We start from the raw sequence: 11,893 nt of genomic DNA, 5'->3' as shown, positions 1-11,893 counted from the left end.
AAAATTGTAAGGTGATTAAAAGCATTAGTGGTGTTTGTGTGCAAGGAACAGTAGGGACAAGGAGGGAGGGAGGCCCCAAACCGGGAGTGTGGTGGTAATTGCTTTATAGGACACTTTTGTTTTAACTAAAGTATTTTATACATCTATTATATTATTATAGTTGTATACCATATTATTGTAATTATAATATAATATGTATGTAATTTAAATATATATTATATATCTTATATTATGATTATAATTTGTTATAACATGTTATATGTACTATATGTAATACATATATAATTATATTTATATGATATGTAATATATGTATGTGTATATGCATATAACATTATATAATATATGCATATGCAAACACACATACATATGTGTATATAGACACATATACATATACACATATAAACACACATATGCACACAAATATACATACATATGTATATATGTATATTATGTATGTATATATATATATACATATATATATTTTTTTTCTCCCACTTCCACCAGTACCTGCCACCCTGTCCCTATGCAGGGAATTCTAGCACTTTTTTGGTGTCTTTTTTCTTTTTTAATTTTTCTTTTTCTTTTTTTTTCACTTATGTGAATGCTAGAGGGGAAGAAAGAAGTATCGCACAATGAGACATCAGGCAATATTATATCATCTAGCATTCTTGTGAACTTTTAAGTGTTTATTTTTGCTTCAAAATTAAGCAACGCTGGAATGTTAAATATTTTAAAAGTAGGTTCCAGTGGCACTGAACATTGAATGCATGAAATATCCCCCCCACCGGTCTCTGAAAGTAGTTCAGTGGGGCCCTCTGTGTTACTACCTATCTACCTTTTGCCCCCCAATAGACTTTGCAGTTGGAGAGCTCATTTTTGGTGGGTTTTATGGTGGTAACCCCATCAACCTTGTCTTGTGGTATTGCTTATTTTTATTCCTTGTTCCACAGTGCCGTGGATCTTCCTCAGAAGAACCTGAAGTTGCTTCTGTGTACATGGGTTCTCTGCCATGGCCTCAGCAATCCATATTCCATGAATGGAGAGGATTCCCCATGGTCAGATATCAAGTACTGCAACTTGCACATCTGGTTAAATTCCCAGGTAACTGCTAAAACCAATGGAACATAGAGATGTTGAAGCGGTGCTTCCTGGATGGATACTTTTCTGTGAATAAGTTCAGAGGATCCATGGTGAATGTTTTTTTGAAGAATGGATGTTTTGTTTTTTTTTTCTTTTTGAGAGATCACTTTTGGCCTTTTATACAGGGGAGGAACATCTGATTTTATTTTTATTTTCCAAATAGGTTTTTAAAAATAGGTTTTTTTAAATTTATTTTTGTCTGGGGGTGGCTTTTTTTTCCCCTGACAAAGAGAGACTATAAAGGCCAGTTGAGGTGTATGTGAGAATGCATGTTTTATTAAGTTAGTACATTCTGGAAAATAATGTTTTTTTCCCCAGGCATTCATTCCAATTTTTAGAAATTAATATATTTTTTCCCCAAAGAGCTTTGATTTCCATAATTTACTTAGCAGGTTTCTACAATGTCTTTCCGATGTAACCCACAGATGAAGAATAAGGATGTGTATTCTTATACACTCAAAAACTCTCACCTCTCCAGATGAAGTATTTAGGTAAAAAAGAAAAAACTCTAATATGCTGGATAAAACAAATGTTGTTTAAGAGACAATTTATAGCTGCATGATGGCACATGCCCTGTTTTCCCTGCTTACTGGGGTGACTGAGGCTGGTGGATCCATTGAATTCCAGAGTTTTGAGCTGTAGTATGTGATCTTAGCCCAGGGGTGGGGAACCTAACTCCCAAGCCCACCTGTAGCCCTCTAGGTCCTCAAGTGCTGCCCTTTGACTGAATCCAAACTTCACAGAACAACTCCCTTTAATAAAAATATTTGTGCTCAGACTCAGTCAAAAGGCAGCACCTAGGGACCTAGAAAGCCACATATGACCTTGAGGTTCCCCACCCCTGCTTTAGCCTGTCAGGTTCACTAAATTTGACATTCCTATTCATATGATGAAGTCCAGGGAACTGCTAGGCTACAAGGCTGCCTAAAGCAGGGCAGATAAAAGGAGCAAGTCAAAGCTCCTGTACATTGCAATCAGTATTGGGATTAAAGTCCTTGAGTGGCAGCTGCTACATTGTTTGAGCAAGATTGGAATACCTGATCTCAAAACAAAATAAAAATAACAAAAATAAATAAATTAATAAATAAATGAAGATAAGCTTTGGAAACATGATAACTTTAACATGTAGAGTTGGAAAAATACCTTAGAAAGCCATCCAACTTCTCATTTTACAGATGAGAAAACTGAGGCCTAGGGGAGTGAAATGTACTCACCCAAGGGTCACACAGGCAAGTATGGAAGAAGCAAAATTTGAACCCCAGTTTCTGACTTGAGCTAATTTTTTCCCACTGTATCATCTGACATGATGATATATATATGTATATATGGATATATACATATATATAGTATATGTATATATTTTTTTATCTATTTGTGAATTTTTTATCAAAATGACAATAGCTTGATATATATAGATATAGATATCTATCAATATCTATATATCTATATCTACATATATATATATGTATATATATATTACTTGTAGAACTCTGTATTTTAGAACTGGTCATGGATATTATTTGAGTCCCTTTGCCAGTTATAACATTTTGTGAGAGATTAAAATCTGTACCTGGCTCTTGAAGCATGATTCTCAGAAGTCTTGTATTTAGAATTTTGAGAACATTAGATGGTGCCTGTAAAGGGCAGCACAGTGAACAAATTAGGTTGAGCAGTAGAGTCCCACAATCCTACAATAACTCCACAGCAACACACATCTTAATCATTTAAGATTTGCAAAGTGTTTTCCCCATAACGACCTTCTCAGGTGCATAAACGTAAGTATTGTTAATCCTTTTTTTCTTTACAGATAAGTAAACAGTTTCCAAAAGGTAAAGTTATGTCACATGGTGTCAGAGGCAGGGACAAGCATTTCAGATAATCTAATTTCCAGATTTGCTGTTCTGTACTATATGTCATCCTGATGAAAATCATGAGATGTAGAGATGAAATTATACAGACTAGGAGTTCTCTAAGTGTGATCCAGGGATGACACCCCACTTCATGGAGGTCCCAGAGACCTTTCAAGGAATCTGTGAAGTCAAAACTATTTTCTTAATAAACACTTAAGACATTTTCATTTCTCCTATGGTAAAAAGTAATATATGATTCACATAAAGAGAAACTCTTTTGGAAGCAGGGCTCATTAATAATTTTTAAGAGTTAGACCAAAAAATTTAGGAACGCCTGATGTAGTTCACCACTACCATTTTGGACATTGTTCAAGTGATACTAATTGAATATGATAATAGATCACAAAGTGGGAAGGTCCTCTTATTTTATATATGAGGAAATCAGGGCTCCAGGGAAATTAAGTGACTTGATTTGCTTAAAGTGAGACATTTATTGTGTCAAAGGTGGAATTTGAACCCCCCAGGTCCACTGAATTCATAACCAGTGCTCTTACAAATAGTATTTTAAGGAAGGCCTTTGCAGGGAAAGACTGTTAAATTTGTCTTTGTATCTCCCCTGCTTAGCACAGTGCCTAACTCATTAAGTAAGTGCTTTGTAAATGTTTGATGTATTATGTATGCATACACAAGCAGAGACAGACTGGAATAAAGAAAGATAGAATGGAATAGATAAAAAAGATGGAATAGATTGGGAGAGATAGAAAGATAGATACACTAAAAATCTGGGTGGTAATTTTCGAAGAAAAAAATCAACCTGTTATCTTGGATGCAAACCTGAAAAAAAATCAGGATTCTCAATTTAAATTTGTTTAAAGAAGCCGAATTACCTATTTAACTACAAAAATTCACAATTATATCACAGAGTTTAGAGTTGGAAGAGTTCTAAGTCCCATATAATGAAATGATTTACCTCGCTTCATATTACTCCCCATGGAAGGGAGTGGTAGTGGTGGAGCTAGGTGTCACAGTAGATAGATTGCTGGGCCTAGAGTCAGGAAGACTCATCTTTCCAGGTTCAAATCCAGCCTCAGATGCTACTAGCTGTGTAATCCTAGGCAAGTCACTTAAATTAACCCTAACCTTCTTTCAGTTTCCTCATCTGTAAAATGATCTGTAGAAGACATAGCAAACTACTCCAGTATCTTTGCCAAGAAAGTGGGGTGACAGCAATTGTAAACAGCTGAAAAGCAACATGTTGCTCCTGCCACCTTATTCCACTCTCTCTGAATGGTGGACATGTTGGACAGAAGATATTTTTTACCCACCACAGTCTCTTTTGTAAATTTCCCTTTACTGTCGTCATACTTTAGGAACCTGGATACATTCAAAGACAGAAAGATTCTCTTCTGTTAGAATTGTAGCCTCTTATTCTGTGATTAGTTTTCTTAAGAGATATGACATGCTCCTAAACTACCACAGTTCTACACTTATTTAGGAATTAGTACCCTTAAAATTAGTTGATACAGGGAATTCCCAGATAAGGAATACCCTCTACCAGTGCAGGCCTGTACCTTCTTTTAGATATCTTATAGAGTTACCAAGTGCCCTAAAGTGATTAAACCAGGTTCACACCCATATGGGTCACAAGTGTGACTAAAGACAAAAACAAAACAAAAAAAACCAAGCAAAAAAAGAGAAGAAAGATAAAATAGATAAAAATAGAGAGACTGTGGATGTTTCTCTATGGAGATATTTTCATTCCTGAAAGAGCTGATGATGAATATTATTCTCCTATCTAGTTGTCTCTGAACATCATCTCAGGTAAAAAGTTCTTTCAGCATGGTTTGCTTTGGGTTCTTCAAATCTCCTGGTTCTTCTCATGATGATTTAAAGCCAGGATGATGCTTCAGTTATGTACATTTGTAGTGATTCTTAGGCAAGGTCTGCTATTTTCACAATCACCTTTAAAAAGATTTCTGCCCCACAACCTTAATATAGTTTCTGGTTAAACATAGAAAGTCAAACAACATAGTCACTGTTACACAGAGGAAGCGTTGGCCTCCAGTGAGATAGAGGACATTAGTTCTTATTTGGAATTTTAAAACAAGCCAACAAAAACCACCAACTAAACAAACAAAGGAAATGAAAGTCGATTGCCTTTACTGGCTCTATATTTCAAATACCCCAAAATGTATAACCAAGCAGTATTTCAGTCAAAAATGATATTCACTATCATGCTTAATGTTGACTCCTATGACCAACCACAAATCACAGAGATCAATAACCAAACTTTATACAGATGGTAGATGACAGGAAATCAGATGTATAATGTCTAGAATTATAGGAAGGTATTGCTTTGGAAGACAAAAAGTCTGAGTGGTAAAAGTAGCTCTTCTCCTAGAATTATCTGTTAATCTGTAATTTGCATGGGTGAAGGGAAAGAAAAAAAAAAACTAACCCTATCTTTGACAGTGACAAATGTGACTAGGTCTCAATTTAATGGGTACCAGGATTATCACATATCCAGCTTTTGGCAGGAGAAAAATTCTTTTAATTTGTAATTTTGAGAATTATACTAAGGATATCTAGATAGAATATGATATTCTTTCTTCTGAAGCCAAGAGGGTTTTGTATCTCTCCATTTATTTCTCTGCCATCAGTGGTTTTTGAAATAGCTGCCATATAAGCCAAATAAAAGGGAATGACCTTGTGAAACTTTAGTAAGAAAAGGATGATTCTGTGTTCTACCTTACAGTTTTTTTATGAAAGTAGTAATGACTCATATTCCCATACATCATTAATATACAAAGCAACTCCCTCATAATAAAATTAATAATAAATACAAACCCAATAAACTTGATTTAAAAAAAAGAGCTGAGCAAAACTCTTGAGACAAGAGATATGTAAGAAATACGAATGAGTAACTTAGAAAGAATTTTATGTTGATAAAGTGTTTGTATTCTAATGATGTCTAATGTCATCATACCGGGAGTCACATTAGATAGAAACCTGATTTTGTTATGTTTTGATCATCTTAGAAGAAAATAAGTGGGAAATAATAATATATGAAAGAAAAGGGGAGGGAGGGTGAGAAAATCTATCTCATAATCTGGATACTCAGGTAGAAGTCTATTTACAAATGAGGAAGGGATGAGGGAAAATGGTTGTTAATTGAAACTCACTTTCATCCAAACTGGTCTAAGGAGGGTCTCCTATAAGTTCCCAAAGTTGGCAATACTCTCCCCTGGAACTATCCATGGGTATAGTACTTTTTTGAAATGATACAAATTAAAAAAAAATACTGTTAGCATTAAAGAAAGTAATCAAAATTTATTATCTTTTATATGCAAACACATGCACACACACTTTGGTATGGAAAGACTTGTTGTAAGTTTCACCATAAATACCTCTTCCATCATCCTGAGTTCAATCATGCTACTTTTCAAGAGCTCATCAAATAGAAGTACCTTTTTAAATCTTGAATAAATGTTCAGTTTTATGCAACAGAATGAAAACTATCATCCTGTTAGCTCAAGGCAAGCCATCTTTGTTGTTCATTAATTCAATTAAATTCAAACATTTATGGAGCACCTCTTGTTTGCAATTCACTATGATATTCACCATGATTTATCAGGGTTAAAAAGGAAAAGAAGCAAGGCAAAGTTTTATCTCCAAGGAATTTACAGCTGAATAGGGTGCAAGATCTGTCAGCAAATAACTTTATTATAAATTAGAATATAAATACTCTGCCTTGTAAATTTTATCAATTTATTTATTTACCTAAAGGACATTTAGATTATGTTACATTTCCCCCTATTTTTTTGTTGTTCAGTAGTTTCAGTCATGACAACACTTCATGAACTCATTTGGAATTTTCTTGGCAAAGATACTGGAGTGGTTTGTCATTTTTTTCTCCAGCTCATTTTACAGATGGGGAAACTGAGGCAAACAGGATTAGAGGACTTGCCCAGGGACAAGTGTTTGAAGTGGAAGTGCTTGAAGATAGATTGAATTTAAAAAAATGAGTCTTCTGACTCCAGACCCATCTCTCTCTGTGTCACCTAGTTGTCCTTAAAAAGATGTAAGATATCCATGGTGGCTGGTCCTTCCAAAGAGGAAATGGAGAGAGCCACCGATGGGTAATACAGATAAAAAGAAACGAAGGATTGGAAGGAGAAGCAAAAATATTACTTTTAAAAGCACTTATGATCCCTTGTGTGTGTGTGTGTTCATCCTTCATTGCCAAAGAAGACCATGTCATCAGAGAAATGATGACATGACTTGCACTTGACTTTGTTTTGAATGAGGGAGGGATGTGCAGGTCACCAACCTCACTTCTCCTCCAGAGCCATCTGAATTCAGTGACCAGATATTCATCAGGATGACTGGAGATGACCCAGAATGAGGCAGATGGGGTTAAGTGACTTGCCCAAAGTCACACAGATAGTGATGTCAAGTGTCTGAGGTGACATTTGAACTCATATCCTCCTGATTCCTGCACTGGTGCTCTATCCACTGTACCACCTAGCTGCCCTCCTTATGACCCCTACACAAGCAAAGTGTATCCATCTCAAGACAAAATGTATAGAGAGACAACTTAAGAACCATTGGCCTCAATGAAGAGTAAAAAAAAATATAACCTAATTCATGAAATAATGTAGGAAAACTGCCACCATTTTCTGAATATATCTCTTGCCAGAGGTTGTTATGCAAAAAATAAAAAACAAAAAACAGAAACATTGGTCAAAAGAATTCACAAATTACTTCTAGGAAAATAAAGCAAACCAAAGTCTATGCTTTAAATATCTTCACCCAGTGGTTAAATTAAATGATTTGCCTGACAAGCAATCAAGAGAAAGACCTTCAATAATAAGGAAATCATATTTGAATAACATATCCAGAGTTTAGCATAATGCTTAACACATATTAAATGCTTAATAATTGCTTGTTGCTTGACTGAAAACAATATTCTACATGCACCAGAAACTACAGGAGTAAACTGAACAAAGGGATTCAAGATGCAGTCCAGAATGAAAGATTCAACCAATCTGAGTCTAATCATTGATGGAAAAGATGGATAGTCAATAAAAAAGAGGCTTTGAAACGTTGATGCACAAAGGAAGACATAAGGAGATTATTCAACTTGCAAACACCCTTATAGAAATAAAAGAAAGATAAAAAGACTGCACAATAATAAATTACCCCATCTTCAGAAACTATTGAACAGCAAAGACAAAAATAAAGGTGGGAAAGGGACATATATGGGGTGAATTAAGTAAATAATACCATAGGTATCATTAAGGAATTTCTAAAAGCACATAAGGGGATACAGTAAAGCAGTATTTGAAGGAATAGAAATGAAGAGGTCAGAAGTATCATGGACTAAATCTTACAACTCTCACCTCCCTTTAGAGGTAAATCATTACATTTGTAAACTAGTCTGTCAACAAGCCTTTGTTAAATATCTACTATTTGTTACACTCTATGTTAAAAACAATCTCTGCTTTCAAGGAGTTCACAAGCTAATGGGACAGACAACATGCTAACAAGCATAATATAAATGGGATTAATTTGGGGTAGTGTCAGAGGGAAGGCACCAGCATTGAGGGGAGTTTGGAAAGACTTTATGTAGAGGGTAGGATTTCACTTAAAGGAAGCCAGGGTGAGCAGGAGAGGGAGATGAGAACAGAGAATTCTAGGATTCCAGGAATGGAGGGACACCAGTGAAAATGCCCAGAGTCAGGAGATGGAATGACAAGTGTGATGATGTGATGGGGGAGGATACAATAGGAGGGGAGATTAAGCTGTAAGAATGCAAACATAGAAAAGGGAAAAGTTTCAAAGGGTTTTAAAAGCTAGAGAATTTTATATTTGATCCTGGAAGAAATAGGGAGCCAGTAGAGTTTATGAATGAGGAAGATCAATTTGAGAGCAAAGTAAAAGACAGGCTGGAGTGGGGAGAAACTTGATTGGGAGACCAACCAGTAGGCTATGAAATAGTCTAGATAGGGTGGTGACAGTGTCAGAGGAGAGAAATGGGTGCATATGTGAGATACTATGAAGGGAGAAATAAGACTTGACAACTGACAGGATATGAGGAGTGAGAAAGAGTGAGGAGCCAAGGATGACACCTGGGCTGAGAGTCTGGGTGACTATGAGGATAGTTGTTTCCTCCACAGCAAGGTGGTGCCATAGTGCATAGAGCTGGGGGCCTGGAGTCAAAAAGACTTGTCTTCCTGAGTTCAGATCTGGCTTCAGACACTTACGAGCTGGGTGACCCTGGGCAAGTCACTTAACCCTCTTTGCCTCTGTTTCCTCATCTTTAAAATGAACTGCAGAAGGAAATGTCCAACCACTCCAGTATCTTTGCCAAGAAAACCTCACACAGGCTCAAGAAAGTTGGCCATGAAGTCCAACAACAATAATAGAAAATTTAGAAAAATGGAGAAAGGGTTTGTGGGGAAAGATAATGAGTTTACTTTTGGACATATTTAAGATGTCTATGAGAAATCCAGTTTCAAATGTCTAATAGACAATTAGGTATGCAAGGATGTAGTTCAGGGAAGATGTTTGGGCTAGACAAATAGATCTGAGAATCATCTGCGTAGAGTTGACCATTGAATCTATAGGAAGTGATGAGATTAACAACCAAAGTATCTGAGGAAAGGGTTGACAAATATGTAGAGGTGTGATGGTGAGGGAAGAAGACTGGTTAAGCGAAGGGTAAGGCTAAGGGAAAGAGACATGGGGTAATAAAAACACCTTAAATAGATTAAGAAAAAATAATTGTATAAATAACACATGCTGTCTGGGTGGATTAAATGGGAGAGACATGGGTACGTGCAGCAAGCTCCAGAAAGTTAGAAGAATGGAATAGAAATGGGAGAGAGAAGAAGCTGAGAGTCTAGTTGGGATGCTATTGCAATAGTCTGGCACAAAAAAGCTTTAAGAATCCTGGTTGGTTGGTTGTTGTCTTTCATTCTTAAAGAGGACCAAAATGACATCACTAAGCTAGAGTCAAGTTTCAGTGTGTCCGACTATGACTGATCAGACCAGTAGGAGCTTGGAATGCTCTACCACAAGTAAGGCACAAATAGTTTGTGTGAACATTTGGGGTGGATTCTCTAAATTTGCATGTTTCCGTTTTTTTTTTTTTTTTTTTTGAGCTACTTCAATTCTGCTTTGCTCATAGAGCACAGCACCTTCTCTGATGTGGGTAAACCATGCTGAGTGGTCCTGTGCCAATGTCTCCCTTGTCACACAATTAATTCCAAAGTTCTTAAGAGAGACCTTGAAAGTGTCCTTGTATTGCTTCTTCAGACCATCATGTGAATGCTTGCTCTGTGTGAGTTTTCCATAAAATAGTCCTTTTGGCAAGTGTACATTGAATTGTTGATGGTTGTATGAGTGGAGAGAAGAGGACAGGTGTGACAGAGACTTTGTGGAAGTAGAATCATAACAATTGTGTAACTAATTGGAAAAAAGAACAGTTGCATTTATATAATACCTTAATTATTATTATCTATTATCTAATTTGACCGTTGCAGCAACCCTGGGAGATAGGTGCTATTATTCTTAACCTCATTTTACTGATGGGGAAACTGAGGTAGACAGAGGTTAAATGACTTATTCAGGATCACACAGCTAGTATGTGTTTGATGCTGGATTTAAACTCAGCTCTACCTGACTCTAAGTCCAGTGTTCTATCCATTGTGTCACCTTGATGAAACTTAGGAGACACAGGAGCCAAAGATTAATGGCAAGGTTGTAACTTTGTGTAACTTTTTATTTAACTCAATGAATGACTGATGGTGCCCTTTATGAGATATTGGGAAGTTTGGAGGAGTAAATTTAAGTGGGAAGATGGTACATTCTATTTTGGTTCATGTTTTCTGTATCCTCAAAAAACTCACAATCTGTTTGTGGAATATGATGATAGCATGTTGTGACGTGGAAAAAGGCTGTTGTCACTTCCATATTTATCTCGCTATATTAAGCATTATTTTGAATTTTAAAATTCTACTTTTATTGAGCTTTAGTAACTGAGTTGTGTCAGTCTCCATCATCTCTTACCACCTAAAACTAACATTCCCCATTTTTCTCTTTTTAAGTATTTTGGAATCACAGCAAGCTGGCATTTCCAGCTGTGATTTAGGCTCTTATTACTTATAAAGAGACTTCCTTTTTTTCTTAATCTGATTTTTGAGAATTTCATTTAATTGATAGTTCTGTAATCATGAAGTCTTGCCAAGTTCTTCTCAAGAGGTATCTTTGGTTTTATGTATCACCTTTATTCTAGGCATCTTGAGATACTTTGCTAACATCAAGGTTAGGGTATTTCTCATAATACATATCATTAAACGTCATAAGAAGAAGCAAATTTCTTTAGAAAGATAGTGCCTTGGCATTTGGAGTTCTCTTGAATTCCTTAGAGAGATTCAATTCCCTACTGCTCGGATATTCTGGTGGTATTTGTACAGTAGTTTCAGTCATGTTTGACTCTTCGTGACCATATTTTGGTTTTCTTGGCAAAAATTTTGGAGTGGTTTGCCATCTTCTTCTTCTTCTCATTTTATAGATGAGGAAACCGAGGCAAACAGGATTAAGTGACTTGCCCAGGACCACGCAGCTAGTGAGTGTCTGAGGCTGGATTAGAACTCATGAAGACCAGTCTTCCTGATTCCAAGTCCAGAGCTCTATCCAGTGTGCAACCTAGCTGTTCTATAATGCTGCATAGGTTTTCATGTTAGTAAATTTAGTAAATTTCAAATGTCAATACCACAGCTTCAAAAAATGATTTTTTAAATTTGATTGCATATTTTCCGTTCTCATGAGTACCACATACACATACATATATAATGTATACATATATGTAACACATATGCATAAAATACATACATA

The 11,893-nt window shown here is 36.0% G+C and overlaps 1 long non-coding RNA gene across 1 annotated transcript in view; it reads left to right on the top strand.

Annotated features, from left to right (window-relative positions):
• Positions 1 to 11,893, top strand: part of LOC140534472 (uncharacterized) — a 56,263-nt gene that overhangs the window by 2,230 nt on the left and 42,140 nt on the right. Inside the window, exon 2 of the long non-coding RNA XR_011977327.1 lies at positions 953 to 1,103. This is a non-coding gene — a long non-coding RNA (uncharacterized lncRNA). The remainder of the gene's footprint in view (positions 1 to 952; positions 1,104 to 11,893) is intronic.

The sequence above is a fragment of the Notamacropus eugenii genome, chromosome 3 (genome assembly GCF_028372415.1).
Source record: "Notamacropus eugenii isolate mMacEug1 chromosome 3, mMacEug1.pri_v2, whole genome shotgun sequence".
Taxonomy (NCBI): domain Eukaryota; kingdom Metazoa; phylum Chordata; class Mammalia; order Diprotodontia; family Macropodidae; genus Notamacropus; species Notamacropus eugenii.
This window is presented reverse-complemented; position numbering and strand designations above follow the sequence as displayed.